Raw genomic sequence first — 16,635 nt, 5'->3', positions numbered from 1 at the left:
CTGTGTCCTCATGGAGTTGGGATGCACCACACTCCCAGCCGTGGATGGACGCACCCACCCAGAAGCTCCCTGAACTGTGTACTTTTCAGATTTTATGGAGGCTTCTTCATGTACGTATGGCCAATCTTTAACTCAGTCTCCAGCCCCTTCCTCTTGCCAGAGCATGGAGGGGGGCTGAACATTCCAAGCTTCCAACCATGACTTGGTTTTCCTGCCGACCAGCTCTCATTTAGAAGCTATGTTGAACCCACCAAGTGTTGCCTCATTGGAACAAAAGACACTCCTACTGCCTAAGAAGTTCCAAGCTAATTAGGAGCTCGGTATGAGGAATCAGAGTCGTAGATCAAACGTTACAATGAGGATGCTCTTAGTGATCTAGGAATCGCAGGGGTTTTAGGAGTTCTGTGCCAGGAGCCAGAGGCAGAGCCCAATGCGTTTTTTTTACCTAGTACGTCACACATATCCATACTTTATCCATCACACGAGGCTAGGATTCTCTCTGCTCACTTTCTTCTCTGACTTTGGCGTGCATTACACACACTCGTTTCTGGTACTCAATTTCTCCCAGAGGAGCCAGGTCACCTAATGCTTCCTGGCTGTGTGGGGCTGACTTGTTCACGTTTCGGTTTTCTCATCTGTAAGAGAGTAATGTGGAGAGCACCTGCATCTAGAGGTGTCTGCAAGATGAAGAAGTTACTGAAGCACGTGATGTACCTTGAAATACAGGTGCATCCTAAGGCAGGCTCTTCGTATCACTTATGATTGACCTTTCGTTCCTCCTTCTGCGTCTAGAATGTCTTACAAAGGATGGCTTCGTGTTACTTAGAATAAACCCCAAATTCCTTTTACTGACCTATTTGGCTTTACGCAGTGAGCCTCCTGCCCACCTCCCCAGCTCCATGGCATAGCCTTCTCTGATTACCACCCTGCTGGTATACCAGTTGGCTCTTGATTTTGTGATCCAACTAAGTGCAGACCAAAATAGGACATTGCCTCTACGCTTCCCCTGCCGGGAACACCCTTCCCTCTTCCCACTTAAAGTGGGTCACATGCTCTAGTGTCTTCATATTTAGCCCATGCTTACTTCCTTTTTGGTGCTTCCTCAAATTGGAAGGCATTTTTATTTTTTGCCCACTAAGGTGTGTTTTAAAGTGTTCCTGTCTTCCCTTAAACGTGTGTCTTTTGGTGAGTCCCACTCAGATGAGACCCTCATTGGGTGTTTGTTGAAGAAATGAGTAGACACTCTGTGGATATGCACTGAGTGGATGACAAAAGTCAAAGATTGCACTTTGAAGACAAGCGTTAACAAGCCAGCCATCATGGGTTCTTAGACAGCATGGAGTCAAACCAGAGACAGTATGACAGAACATTTTTTCTATAAAAAACATTTTTTTAAAATGTTTATTTTTGAGTGAGATAGAGAGAGGGAGACAGATCGTAAGTGGGGGAGGGGCAGAGAGAGAGGGAGACACAGAATCCGAAGCAGGCTCCAGGCTCTGAGCCATCAGCACAGAGCCCGACGCAGGGCTGGAACCCATGCACTGTGAGATCATGACCTGAGCTCAAATCGGATACTTAACTGACTGAGCTACCCAGGCACCCTGAACATGTTTTTTTTTCTTAGAGTTTATTTTAATTTGTTTTGAGAGACAGAGATAAAGAGCGAGCAGGGGAGGGGCAGAGAGAGAGGGAGAGAGAGGATCCCAAGCAGGCTCTGTGGTGTCAGCATAGAGTCCGATGTGGGGCTTGAACCCATGAACTGTGAGATCATGACCTGAGTCCAAATAAAGAATTGGACACTAAGGCGACTGAGCCCCCCCATGTGCCCCAAGAACATCTTTGATCATTTAACCTATTTGTTGTAGATGGAAGTTAGTCTCCCACCCAAGGGGAAAACGGTTCTACCTCGATTATCGAGCTTGTAAATTAGCATGATTTACTGAAAATGTGTGGTTTATGCCACACACTTCTGTGATTTATTTCTAGATGTCTTTTTACCTTAAAAATTTTTTTTTTTTTGCCAGTAGGCATGTCCTTCGACTTTTCGGAATTGTGTTTCTGTATTTTTTTAAATTAAGAGCAATAAATTGTCGGAATCTACAGGAGTTTGGAGCTTAATCATTTAATGTCTTACAGGAAAGCTATAACTCCACCGGGCTCAGAAGTCCTCTGTTTGCAGGATAGAGGAGTCGAGGACGTTTTTAATTTTGTTGTAAAGGTTTGGGTCAAAATTAGCAATGTGGGCAAGAAATGAATTCCTTGAGAGTTCATTGGAATTGTGGGTTGACTCAGCAAAAGTCGAATTGGGTAAAATTGATTGTATGTATTTTAAGTTATTTTTTAAATTCTGAAGAGAAATTTTCCTCTTCGTTGTTTTTTACTCGGCTTTCAGAACGCGAAAAATTAAACAAGCTGAACATTGTATAAAACCGGGAGCAAATCCAAAGCAGAAACATGTTTTATTAAATATGCATCTTTACAAAACTGGATATAATTTGGAAGATCGTTCTGTTTGAGGGATGGGAGGTAAAATTTGGGGGAGATAAATGAGGTCACTTAACGTTAATTTGAATATTTAGGTACACATCTAGAAATATCCAGGATGACCCCCTGATACCTAAACAGACATTTTCTTCTTATGTGAGCATCCCTTTTTTTTTTCATAGCTACCCAAGAAATGAAAACCCTCATTGTTCTTTCAGAAATTCAGCAGGTCACGGCAACTCAAAACAAAATTACTTAATTTTGGATGAATAAGCGTAGGATTGAAGAAAAATTTAGGGGCGCCTGGATGGCTCAGTCAGTGGAGCACCTTCTTCCTCCTCCTTCCCATGGGCTGGACTCTGACCAATATGGCCGTTGTCGCCCTCCTCTCTCAAGGTCCTCTACTGTGCCAGCTCCTAAGATTTTCTGACAGCTGCCATCTCCGCTGAACCTGCCAATATCTATTCCTTAATTGCCGGTCCGTGAGGTCGTGCAGTTATTTATGAGTCCTTGCTCTGAGGATGCCCCCTCCTTCATGAGAAGTCAGGCTCATTGAGGATAGGGGCTGTCCCGTGCGTCTTTGGAATTCCTTTTCTGACTTCCTGTCTCATTCGTGGTTTGCACTCAAAAAACACTTGTGGAATGAAATGACAGGATCTCTAGACAATATTTATTGCAAGTTATTTAGGTACAAGGGAATAAAATCCCATCAGTACCCTCTTGGAATGTCAAATGTATATGAATGCCAACTTTTGTGAAGATGTTTATATCTTTCTATCTTATCTTCTAGGTATTTTTTTGACCTACTACGCGGGGTGAATTGGAATGGCTTTGAAGATCTTCATGAACTCCCAAATCTTCAGTTGTAAAGATGAAAGGACATGGAGAGACCTCCTTGAAACATTATCCTAGTGTGGAATGAATCCTTCTTCTGTCCGGACCTGATATTTCTCAGAAGGTCTGTATGCTTTGACTGATGTACTCTCTGTATGCTAAGATTCTATCAACATGATACAATAATTTTACGAATAGGAAATGATACATTTACGTAGTACAAATTATATTAAATTATTTACATATTATAAATTATGTTGAATTGCATATTATATATATGTGTTAACAAACTATAATATTGCTAATATATTAACAACTCATAAATATTGCTTTAGTTAGTGCCTCCTGTGTGCTCTTGGTTGGGGTAGATTCTTGTGATTCATCGCTTACATACAACACCCAGTGTCCATCCCAACAGGTGCCGTCCTCAATCTTCCCCTTTCCTCCGCACCCCCCATCAGCCCTCAGTTTGTTCTCTGTATTTCAGAATCTCTTATGGTTTGCCTTCCTCTCTGCTTGAAACTGTTTTTCCCCTCCCTCCCCTCTTCTGTTAAGTTTCTCAAGTTCCACATGAGTGAAAACATATGATATCTGTCTTTCTCTGACTGACTTATCTCACTCAGCATAATCCCTTCCAGTTCCACCTACGTTGCTGCAAATGAGTGCCTCCTCTTTTTAATTCACCTTGACTATTTGGAAACTGTCCTCACAGGCCATATATTATTATGATTAAAAGTTTCTTCTCTAGGGGCACCCGGCTGGCTCAGTTGGAAGAATATGCGGTTCTTGATCTTGGGGTCGTGGGTTCACACCCCATGTTGGATGTAGAGATTACTAAAAAAAAAACTTAAAAGATTCCATTTTTTAAAAATATTTATTTATTTTTGAGAGAGAGAGACAGAGTGCAAGTAGGGGAGGGGCAGAGAGAGAGGGAGACACAGAATCTGAAGCAGGCTCCAGGCTCTGAGCTGTCAGCACAGAGCCCCACATAGGGTTCAAACTCATAAACTGTGAGATCATGACCTGAGCTGAAGTCGGATGCCTAACTAACTGAGCCACCCAGGCACCCCAAGAGTGGGATGTTTAACCAACTGAGCCACCCAGGTGCCCCCAAAAGATTCTTTTCTATATCAATGAATACATATTAAGTACACTGTAAGTCTTTACAAATGATAAGTATATAGTAGGGTATACTTTTTGTGTCAAAACCTAGATTATAGGGGTGCTTGGGTGGCTCAGTTGGTTAAGCATCTGACTTCGGCTCAGGTCATGGTCTCACAGTTCGTGATTTCGAGCCCTGCGTCGGGCTCTGTGCTGACAGCTCGGAGCCTGGAGCCTGCTTCGGATTCTGTATCTCCCTCTCTCTCTGCCCCTCCCATGCTCATGCTCTGTCTCTCTCTGTCAATAATAAATAAATGTTAAAAAATATTTTAATCTTAAATAAGAAGTATTTTAATCTAGAGAATATATTCTTTAACCTTTGATATATGCTATAAGGCACATGACTATATGTTTTTTAAGTTTATTTTGAAAGAGAGAGATCCAGAGGGAATGTGAGTGGGGGAGGGGCAGAAGGAGAGGGAGAGAGAGAATCCCAAGCAGGCTCCACACTGTCAGCACAGAGCCCGATGCTGGGCTGGAACCTTGAGATTGTGACCTGAGCTGAAGTCAGACGTTTCGCCAACTGAGCCACCCAGGCACTCTGGCATATGACTAGACCTTATAATTTAGCTTCAGATACACAAAGTAAGCCTTACTGCATCACGCCCCACAGTCACCTTTATAGCGGAAAACAAAGGGAAAAACAAAGGAGCATTAGAATGTGAGCGTGTTCATGACCTACATTCTCCCTTGATTTCAAAGGTTAGCCCCAAGTGTCGTAACCATATGGGTATAATAAATTTTTTTTCATGTTTATTTTTGAGAGAGAGAGACAGAGAGAGAACATGAACAGGGGAGGATCAGAGAGAGAGGGAGACACAGAATCCGAAGCAGGCTCCAGGAGAGCTGTCAGCACAGAGCCCGACGTGGGGCTCGAACCCACGAACCACAAGATCGTGACCTGAGCTGAAGTCGGACGCTCAACCGACTGAGCCACCCAGGTGCCCTGCCCTATGGGTATAATAAAGGGCCCTGCCTGTCTCTCGGGCTCATCAGGATTTGGGCGTTTCTTTACAGAAACCAATCTCGGAGTGTGTCACATTGTGGGTTCACACATCACAGGTTATCCTCGAAGAAGAAACTTAAAGATATTTGGGATGTATTTAACCTTGCAACGCAGGAAAGGTACTGCAGTCTGCACTCGGGATGGAGGGTAGGTCCAAGTAAGAGAGGGATGGAGACAATGAGAGGGAGGGCAGACATTTTTCCTGTACAGTCCTCTTAGGCAGAGTGAGCATGCATGAACAGAATTCTTTCCAGTGATATGGCATCAGGGACATGACCACACAGTAAGCACTAGATGCTGAGAATGTGGATTTTGTGCTCTCAGATTAGCGTAATATTGGATTTTACAATAAATAAGACACATGCCAATGTGATTAATCATTCCATCTCACTTGTATACCTTAAAAAACACACCGACAACATAAAGCAAACCCAGAAACAAAACTCAACCTTAAAATAATAATTAAGGAATATTTTTCTCTACCCTATTACAAGAAAAAAAGATAGGGGCTCCTGGGTGACTCAGTCAGTTAAGCAACTGACTTCAGCTCAGGTCATGATCTCACGGTTCATGAGTTCGAGCCCCATGTCGGGCTGTGTGCTGACAGCTCAGAGCCTGGAGCCTGCTTGGGATTCTGTGTCTCCCTCTCTCTCTGCCCCTCCCCTGCTTGTGCTCTGTCTCTCCCTTTCAAAAATAAATAAATATTAAAAAAATATTAAAAAGAAGAAAAAATATGTATGGCCCATGAGACATAATTGATACTAGTGTTTGTAGAACTTTCCGGAAGCACGTATAAATATACATTGTGATTGCGTACTTAACACTTGCCTGGAGTCGAGAGCCTAGATACGATGTGTGATCAGTTGAAATACAAACAAGGCCAATTTCTATGTTGTAATGTTAATGATACGATGCGAGAATGGCCAGTATTCAGTGAGCGTCTACTGGGTGTCTGTCACTTACGCATTATGAGGTTATCTTGGGTATTGATATCACATAGCCTCCTTTTCACCGATGAAAACCATTGGCGGTGTAGATTCCCACAGTGTGGAGTGAGGACGTGGGAGAGAAAAGATGTCCATCGTCCCACCTGACTCGTGTAGCAAGGTATAGAGAAGGCACACTGCCTCGTTTAAGTCCACCCCTACCTTTTACAGCTCCATGCTCCTGGGCTAGTTGGCTAATACTCCTCTAAATCACCTTTTTCAACTAATGGTGATGATGCCCTTCCTTACCTTCTATGCTTGTTGAGACAATAAAATGAGTCAGTATATACAGCAGTCGGGATATGCAATGTTGACCCACTATATATGGGGTGGCTACTATTTCATTCGTTGACGATGCAGCTTGATATTGTAAAGTGTGTGGTCTTTGATGTCTAGGTAGACTCAGCCCTCCCTCCCAGCTGATGAGCTGTGTGACTCTGCATGTGAATATCGGTGTTTCTTCTTCTTTAAAAAACATTTTAATATCTGTTTTTGAGAGAGAGAAAGACAGAGTGCAAATGGGGAAGGGGCAGAGAGAGGGAGACAGAATCCAAAGCCGACTCCAGGCTCCGTGCTGTCAGCACAGGGTTTTACGTGAGGCTCGAACTCACAGACTATGAGATTGTGACCTGAGCCAAAGTTGCACGCTCAACCGACTGAGCCACCCAGGCGTCCCTCAGTTTCTTAACTGTAAACAGAGGTGATAATAGTACCCCGCACGGCTATGGCAGGGTCAGCTGTGATGAATGCAATTATGATTGTTGTTCCATACAAATTCATTCTCACAAATATATTTTAATCAACAGTATTCATGAAACACATATTAATAACTGGATGTGTTGTTATGAGTAATCAGAACATAATTAAAATATGACCCTGCCTTTCTACGGTTTAATAACGTGCTGGCTTGTTTCCTTTGAAACCCAAAGACCTCATTTGCTTGGTACTCATATTCTTCCAGCGTGGGGGTAACCTGAGAAGTGCATCCAACGATGTATTCCCGTTTTCCGCTTACTCCCCTTTCTAGAGCTAGAAAATGGTGAGCACCTCCGTGGCCGTGTCAACTCACTGTCCTGTCAAACTGCCCACAAGGAGCTACCTTCCCTTGTTGCGGTCCTCAGCTGGACCTCAGCTGTTAATTTGAAGGAGCAGTGTTGTGTGAGAGTCACCCTTTAAAGAGAAGATTCCATGTTGAGTTGACAAGAATAATGCTGACTGCTCCCAGGATGCACACTGCTCAAATAGACACTAGGTTTGTCACAGTGGAGCCAAGTGGCCATGAGCACGTTGGGTCCTTCCCATCCCCAAGCACACATGACCACGTTGGGTCCTTCGCATCCTGACCCGCTGTTGTCGGGGGACGAACACGCTGTGCAGGGCTGTTTATTTCTGTAAATAAACCGTTTCTAAAACATTGACTCTTCCCCCAAACTGAATTTTCCAAGGATTGCAAACGTCTTGATTTGAATAAGCTAGGTCTCACATAGACACGCACTGAATGGACTGTCATTGTCAGTGGAGATGGAACAGAGCCCACGCGAATGCAGGTGAACCGGGCCCTGGAAACCTCAGTCTTTCTCCACTGATTGTAAATCGCCAGGCTGCGTGAGGACCAGGGTGTCTCCACGTGGAATCTGTATTTATCCACGCCCGTGTCGATGCCCATAGTGAGTAGGAGCTTGACTTACTAAGGAACTTAGTTCATGACCCGCTAGTTGTTGGAACAACCCAAAAGACAGGTTGTGTGAGCAATATCCCGTTGGCTTTGAAGCAGGCACACCATCTCTCGTACTGAGGGGACCAATGTATCTTCTTCTTGTTTTTAATAGGGAAAAATGTGTTGAGATGGAAAAGACATCAAGTATATGTCCGTGGAGGCATTTTTAAAGGCATCTTCTTAGAAGGACACCGTAATGGTAAGTATCAAAAGTAATCATTGGCCTCTGCTGGCATGTGTCATTGATTTGCAGCCTGGTTGAATCCAATCTAGTGATCGTTCCTGACGACTTTGGTAGTAAGATGAGCTTTCTTTTTTAAAATCTATTTGAAATGAGCCAAAGTGCAAAGCAGGGATTTCAAGCTTATTTGGAGTACATACAATGGCCTGCGTTGGAAATTTAGAGTTTTGTAATATTTGCTTATTCATACAAAGAGCCACAATGCCGAGTGTATCTCATAGATTAGGTATCCAGAGGAGAGGCTCAACTTTCTGATTCACCTCATGTAAGCCGATCCAAAATTTACCCTCAAGTCCATTGGTCACTGAAAGCCCACTGTGAGCTTCTCAAGTGGGCTAGAGTGAGCATCTCAAGCTACGGAGGCACTTGAACGGCAGTGCCCCTGCAGAATGGGATCCAAAATGTCAGACGTGTGGGTCTAATGTACAGTGGGGGCCCGCTGAGGCCACAGGATCTTTCTCTCTATCTGGAGAACATAAGTAGAGCACATCCCAAGGAAGGGGAAATGGGTAGAATACCGTTATGATTTGTGGTTGAACTTGTTAAGTAAATCATGTCACACTTCAGAGTCTGGACCTGTCTGCCTCACCCCCCCCACCCCCGCCATACTTAAATTTGAGAAAGGATGTGTTTTAATATGTTTTGAGTAAATGCGTATGTCTTTTCATGGCTCAGCTGTCCATTCAAGCCCTGATAAGGTAGTATTTGTGATTATATTGCTCAAATATTCGTTATCTACCATTTTTCTTGTCAGTTTGAGTGCCACAGCGTCCAAACGTTTCCCACAGTTTGGACCACAAATGGCTTTAAGCTTCTCTCTACAGCTGACCACATAATTTCCATATCTTTACTCTTTCGGTAACAAACTTCTGTACGATTCCTGGATTCTACACGATTGTCAAGGTCACGTTTTGTATGAGATTCTTGTTCCCAACAAACTTGATTTCCAAATTCCTCCCCCATTTCCGGCCATGAAGAAATGCTAGGTTGTGTTTTTTTTTTTTCCAAAGATAAGTTTGGAAACTTTGTTTTTTCCAAAGATAAGTTTGATTAGTGAAGACTAAAGCCGTCCCCCTTTTGTTATGAACATGCAAATTTGGAAGATGATTATAGATGAGAAAATGATTGCTATTTTTATCTTGTATAGGTTATTTTACCAAAGGTATTCGACACACACACGTTTGTCATCAGCGCATATAGCTCAGTAATCATTAACAGCACATTATGTAAATTCCTTTTTCATTTTTATTTCCTTTTTCCAATCTGGGCGAGCATTGCTTTATAACCAGGGCATGAAGTCTCGGAACTATCTGTCTTCCTTCTCACACGAAAAGATTTTGGAACAGGAACCCGATGCAGCTTGGTGGTAATCATTTCGGTTAGCCGCTGTGCAAGAAGCACTCTGTTTAATATAATCAGGCTGTCCTGGTTCCAGGGAGAAGCAATGGGAATAGGTCTGGCATCAGCCTCCGAGCTGTAGACAAGTCACAGCTCATAATGTGACAGCTCCCATAATGAAACCCAAAGGGAACATTATATAAAGTGCACAATCAGGAGAGGAGAATGAGGACTTCTGAGTCTAGGAACACTTACTATTTTTTTGGCCGTATGCACTTCACCTCAATCTGCATTTGAAAGCACCAGGTATTATCGACATGTTTGTCCAAGAGGCTGTCTAAACTGCCTCTCTGAGCCAGGGCGTGCTTTGAGGTCACAGTTTGGGGTGGCCTTGATGCATGTTGATCCCACGTTGGAACTTCCTGCACTGTCTCCGGAGGATGGCGTGGCTGGATGAAAAGCTAACGACAGGGGATTTTCCTTCTCAGGCATTCTCAGAACGGAAGGCTCTGTAGGTCTTAATTTGGAGTAACTGCTGTTCACAAGGGGGGCAGGCTTTGGTGGAAAAGCACACAGACACGTGCATCGGGGCATCGGCGCTTTAATCTAGGTCTGCTGCTAAGTAGCTAGTTCCTGATGATCAGGCTTCTCACTATGAGGAATCTGGGATCGTACATGAAGAAAACTAGCTGTCTAGGAAATACAGAGAAGTCATTAAGCCTCTTTAATCCTTGACAATTTCAGCCTATGCCAGTTTCGTCACATTTTCTATACAATGTTGACTGAGCATTTTCTGGTTTCATACGCTGTGGAGGGAGACTCTTTGCAGGGGATTTTCCTAGGAGTCGGGGACGGTCTTGGTGAACCGATGGTAGAAATGCCTCGATTGTATTCCCAGGATGACTTACTTCAATTAGCAACTGCTGGCCGAGGAAAATGCCTTTCAGGGCAGTCCTGGAACTGAAACTTTCACAGTTCATAGATGAACTGGGAATTAGGAAGTTCAGTATTCTATGGAACTCAATTTAGGAGCATACTGAACACATCCTGGTGATCAGGACAATCCTAGGGACTAATAACACATTCCAAAGTTGAGATGGTTTGTTTACAGCCTGTTTAGTCCTGAACACATTATCCCAGTGAATGTTTTGTTAAACAATTTGTGATTCGGAGGGACGCAGAGTAGTTCTGTAAATCCATTTGGTGCACCAGTTGGGAAGCAGACTTAAAGATAATGATAAAGTTTAAGGGGCGCCTAGGTGGTTCAGTCGGTTGAGCGTCCGACTTCGGCTCAGGTCATGATCTCACAGTTCGTGGGTTTGAGCCCCGCATCAGGCTTTGTTCTGACAGCTCAGAGCCTGGAGCCTGCTTCGGATTCTGTGTCTCCGTCTCTCTCTGCCCCTCCCAGCTCACACTTTGTCTCTCTGTATCTCAAAAATGTATAAACGTTAAAATTGCTTTTTAATTTAAAAAAAATTTAAAAAACGTAATGGTATAGAATATATATGAATATAATAATAATGCAAATATATGTAATGTTGTATATGGCATACATACATATTACATATAATGTAAATATAAATTGTTCTTGGGTCTCTTTGATCCTTCTCCTTTCAACTATTTTTTGGACCTGTAATGTTTGTTTTGTACCAATATAATACTGCCTACTTTTCCCCCCTGATGTAATGCTGCTTTTCTGCCAAAGCGATATATTTCAGAGTAGAAAAAAGGGGCAAGTGTATCTAGTAAAGTAGATCATTATGCACTATTTACAAGTTATTTATGTGTAAGCTTATTTTACTGATCTCTGGAAGACATACATAAACTCAGCTTTTGAGTAAATGACCATGAGACACGCGAAGGCATAAGGTGAGCCCACTATGGCCACTGGGAAGTCACCTGTTTTTATAAAGTTTTATTGGAACACAGCCACACTCTGGCATTTACGGGTTTTTGTTTTGTTGTTGGTGTTGGCATTGGTTTTTTTTGTGTTTTGTTGTTTGGTTTCTTTATTTATTTTGAGAGAGAAAGGGCACGAGTGTGAGTGGATGGAGGGGAGAGACAGAAGGAGAGAATCCCGAGCAGGATCCGCACCATCAGCACAGACCATGCAGGGCTCGGTCCCACAAACCATGAAATCATGACCTGAGACAATATCAAGAGCTGGGTGCTTAACTCAGTGAGCCACCCAGGCGCCCCTGGCATTTACTTTTTTGTCTACGGCTCTGTTACACTACTGCCCCAGAGTTAAATGATTTTCCCAGAGCACAGGGCCTGGTAGCCAAAAATACTTATTATATGACCCTGTGCAATGAACTTACCAATCTGTACTTTAGGGCATGGCGGGATTCTTTGGAGGGTGGGAGTGCGATTCATGGTGAACACCCTGGATTCACAAATTAGTCATATATATTAATATAAAACCAATTATTAGAGGCATATATATATAATACATGCATATACGTATGTATGTTTTCACATCGGGAATTCTATTAATGCGTCCTCTTCAACCTTTTAAACAGACAGCAGGTGTTTGTAACCTGCAGTCTGGAATGCATGCATCAGTGGGGTCTGGGAGCATACTGGAATGTCCCCTGTGAAATCTCTATGCACCAGGGAGAGATTTGACGGCCACCAATCCACACAACAGATGTGATGCAGCTGACACACGCCAATTAGCGTGCGTCCTCTCTGGCTGTGGTGGCCGTCTGTGCTCAGTGCTCTGTTGGTTAAGGGTGAGGTTCCCAATGAAGGCAGCCAACCATGGGGAGCCCCCTTGCCTGGCTTTGCCATGCCCCAGTCCATTTGTTTCCTGATCTAGAAAAAACAACCTTTGATTAACTGCAGGCACTTACTGGGATTTTTATTCTGCTTCACTCACCTTTTTAACGAAGTGCATTTTATGAAGTCAAAACCGGGGAGTTCATTGATTCCATGTTTGGTGTGTTGGAGAATCGGAGAGCGAGATAATTCTGACTCAGCACGCTTTCTTCAAGGGGGTAATTAATATCCATAGGGAATGGCGTCGTTTTGTTTTGTTCCTGCAGGTTATTGGATGTCATACTTGGCGTGCTCTGGTAGTAACGATTAACAAAATATATTTCAGTTGTAGATGATTGAGGATCTTTTGCTTAAGAATGTTCTTTTCATACGCCCTACTTCGTCCCTTTCCCCAGTGAATGCTGAAACACGATTGTCTGTGGTGCCCTGAAGTATTACTTTGTTTAACCATGACGTGGGGTGATGGGGCAAGGCAAAAACTTAGGACCTTGGTGACACTAAGTGTAACATAATCCACATCAAGATGGTTAGTACACTGGACTTCAGCATCGCCCATCGTCCCCTTACGTGAACCTTCCCAGTGTCCTTTATACGCACTTGAAAAATTTAAGTGAAAATTCTTCACTCTTCCCTATCCTTAGCGTGGTGCATGGCACACAGGGCATTCTCAGGAAATGTTGAGTCAGTGCAAGTCAACGCACTCAACCCGGTGCTTTCAAAGTGGGCCAGGGTCTAGTTCTGGCTGAGCAGACCCCATGGGTTAGTGACATTGGACGAGTCCTCTTACCTCCTCCTGTCCCTTCAGCTGAGATGTGCAGGGAACAAGCCTACATGATGCCGGTTTTGTCCAGCTCTGGGAAGGCACCCTTCCATGCCTGAAGCTTCCCTACAAACTGGTCCAGAGCTGACCAGCCTCCGAGAGGCTGCAAGTTGTTTCTATTATACAGAAAATCCTGGAGCTGTATACATCAGAGGTTCCAATGGCCCCCTCCTTGGGTTCCATTAATCTGCTAAAGTGGCTGGTTCACAGAATTCAAACAAACACGTTACTCCCAGATCACAAGTTTATTATATTATAAAAGGGTTTAACTCAGGAACAGCTTTCTGGAAAGGATGAACGTATGGACAAAGGGCATGGAGCTTCCCTAGTCTCTTCACGTGCACCTCTCTCCCCAAACCTCCATGTTAACTGACCTCGAAGCTCTCCGAATCCCCTCCTTTTCCGTTTTATGGAGACTTCGTCATTTCACAGGCTTGGTTGATTAAGTCGTTGGCCATTGGCCATTGATTCAACCTCCAGCTCTTGTCCCCTCCCCAAGGGTCAGAGGTAGGACAAAAAGTTACAATTCTCTAATCAATCACGTGGATGTCTCCATTAGCAACCAGCACCCGCTGGTAGCTACTTTCCAAAAATCACTTCATTAACATAACAAAAAACACCATTTTTGCTGTTACCACTTAGGAAATTCCAAGGGTTTTAGGAGCTCTGCTGGAAAGGGGGATGAAGACCCAATATAATTTTCTTATTATAAATCACAGTATCACATTAGGTAAACCAAACATTTTATTTTTTACCCAGGGGTGAGTACGTATTAACTTCTTCCTTGCATTTTGTGAATCTGGAATGAAAAGGAAATAAACGCAGTGTCTTATGGTATTTGACTCTAGGCTAAGAGCCACATGGAAGCACTGAAATGTGGATTCTAGAAATTTGGTTTTCCAGTATTTGTTCTGGTCTTATGTATATGCACAGAAGAATATAAATTATTTGCCATTGACTGATCTGTAATTAAGTCTTCTAAATGGACTACTATTTTAGCTGCTATATTTTCTTCTCAATTACTTAGAAAATTTAAGCCTTCCTTGGGGAATGCTTCGTCTTTCACTTGTCCTTTTAATGGTAATTGATTGTCTTGTTCAAATTATGCTGTTCTGGGAAGAAGGTTAACAAATAAAATCTGGCAAGGTAATAAGCAAATGGCATCAGATGAATGAAGAGCCCTCTGTGTCCAAGATACGTGTCCTCATTAATTTCTCACCTTTCCAAAGTTATAGACTCATAATAGAGTAAGCTTTACAATGGGAAATATGGTGGCCACAGAGGTGGCCTGTCATAATACCTGTCCCTTTGTTCTGTTCTGGTTAGTATTGACATTTAGCCTTCTGTGATCATGACTTCATTGCAATTCTGAACTAATTTAATCTTTTGATAAGATACCATAGTGTGCATTTTAAAAATATTTAAACCAAATCCTGGCTCAGACACAAATGAATGAGGGGGACTGCAGCTGACGGTGAGTAACTGTGATTTATCATTTTATGCTCGGAAACATCCCATTACTGTGTAAACATTTTACTGTGTTTACCATCAACAGGTTGTCAGGTTATTTAAAGATCATTGCCATTTCTGTCTCTAAGTCTTAGAACCAGCCTTGGAAATGATGTGTCATTGACCACTGTTTAAAAATTTTTTTAATTAAGTTCTTTTTTGTTTATTTGTTTTGAGAGAGAGAGAGTAGGGTAGGAGCAGAGAGAGAGAGACAGAGAATCCCAAATAGGCCCTCCACAGAATCTGATACAGGGCTTGATCTCACAGAGTGTGAGATCGTGACCTGCCTGAGTGGAGACCAAGAGTCGGATGCTTAACTGACTGAGCCACCCAGGTGCCCCAACCATCGTTTAAATTTTTAAAAAGGAGTAAAAGATTACTGAGTTGGGATTCTAGAATATCTGACCAGAATTGGAACCAATTTAAGGAAGAAGTCCATTTAAGTCCATGTAATCTAAAGTGCATAGAGACCATTTGATGTCATTGTTAATGGTGATGCCATCTTGGTTTTGTGTAGCTGAACACTGATGAATTGATCATATACCTTAAGGAGGAAGTAGAACAGTTCTTTGTTTGGAAATGGCTTAACTGCTTTCAAAGGAAATTTCAAAATGATGTGACGTTTCAGGGCGTGGAAAGCACACACCAGCTCTCATGGCGAACACGTCCTCACCGGTGCTTTGTGCTGGATGTCTCCTGAGGATCTTTCATACGGATTTCTTTCTTAGGTTCCCTGGGTTTGAACTCTTTCACCCGCACCTCTGTGCCTGTGCCTACTCTGTGTTTCTTTTTCTTTTTTTAATGATTACTTATTTTTTTTTTATTTAAAAAAAAATTTTTTTTTCAACGTTTTTATTTATTTTTGGGACAGAGAGAGACAGCATGAACGGGGGAGGGGCAGAGAGAGAGGGAGACACAGAATCGGAAACAGGCTCCAGGCTCTGAGCCATCAGCCCAGAGCCCGACGCGGGGCTCGAACTCACGGACCGCGAGATCGTGACCTGGCTGAAGTCGGACACTCAACCGACTGCGCCACCCAGGCGCCCCTAATGATTACTTATTTTGAGAGAGAGTGCGTGCATGCATGCACGTGCAATCAAGCCGTGGGGGGTGCAGAGAGAGACGGAGACAGAGAATCCCTAGCAGGCTTCACGCGGTCACTGCGGAGCCCCGTGAGGGGCTCGATCCCACAGCCTGTGAGATCAGGACCTGAGCTGAAATCAAGAGTGGACGCTTAACCAGCTGAGCCCCCAAAAGTGCCCCAACCTACTGTGTATTTCTTAATGAAGAAGTAGCAATTATCTTCCTTAGTTTCTGGTCTTTCTGCCAGGCATGAGCTTCTCACGGCTTCTATAACAAATGATCACAGACTTAACAGTTTGGATAGCACACATTCATAAATACAGCTCTGGAGGTGAGTTGTCGGGGACAAACACCAAAGCATCCCCAGGGCTGGTACCTTCTGGAAGCTCTGTGGTAGAGTACCATTTCCATGCCTTTCCCCACATCCAGGGTCTGCCAGTGTCCCTTGGCTTGTCACCCCACATCACTGCACCTCTTTGCCTCACCAGTCATGTGCAGTCACTCCTTCTCTGACTCTGACTCCCTCCTCCTTCTCTTAGGAACCTTGCAATGACACTGGGCTCACCCAGATCACCCAGCATCATTTCCTCAACTTGAGACCCTTTACTTAATCACATCTGCAACGTCTTTGTAAAACCCTTTGCCGTGGAAAGGTATACACAACTGACCGCTGAA

At 43.4% G+C, this 16,635-nt stretch overlaps 1 protein-coding gene across 5 annotated transcripts in view; it reads left to right on the top strand.

The window, feature by feature from the left end:
- The window catches only part of NLGN4X (neuroligin 4 X-linked), a 317,077-nt gene that overhangs the window by 29,843 nt on the left and 270,599 nt on the right, over nucleotides 1-16,635 (top strand). For all 5 annotated transcript variants that reach the window (XM_019823521.3, XM_011291596.4, XM_019823523.3 and 2 more), the window contains exons 2-3: nucleotides 3,275-3,442; nucleotides 8,301-8,387. The gene's annotated coding sequence lies outside the window, so the exon portion shown is untranslated. The remainder of the gene's footprint in view (nucleotides 1-3,274; nucleotides 3,443-8,300; nucleotides 8,388-16,635) is intronic.

This window comes from Felis catus, chromosome X, assembly GCF_018350175.1.
Source record: "Felis catus isolate Fca126 chromosome X, F.catus_Fca126_mat1.0, whole genome shotgun sequence".
Classification (NCBI taxonomy): Eukaryota; Metazoa; Chordata; class Mammalia; order Carnivora; family Felidae; genus Felis; species Felis catus.
Note: the sequence above shows the minus strand (reverse complement) of the source record. Positions and strands in the feature narration are given on the sequence as shown.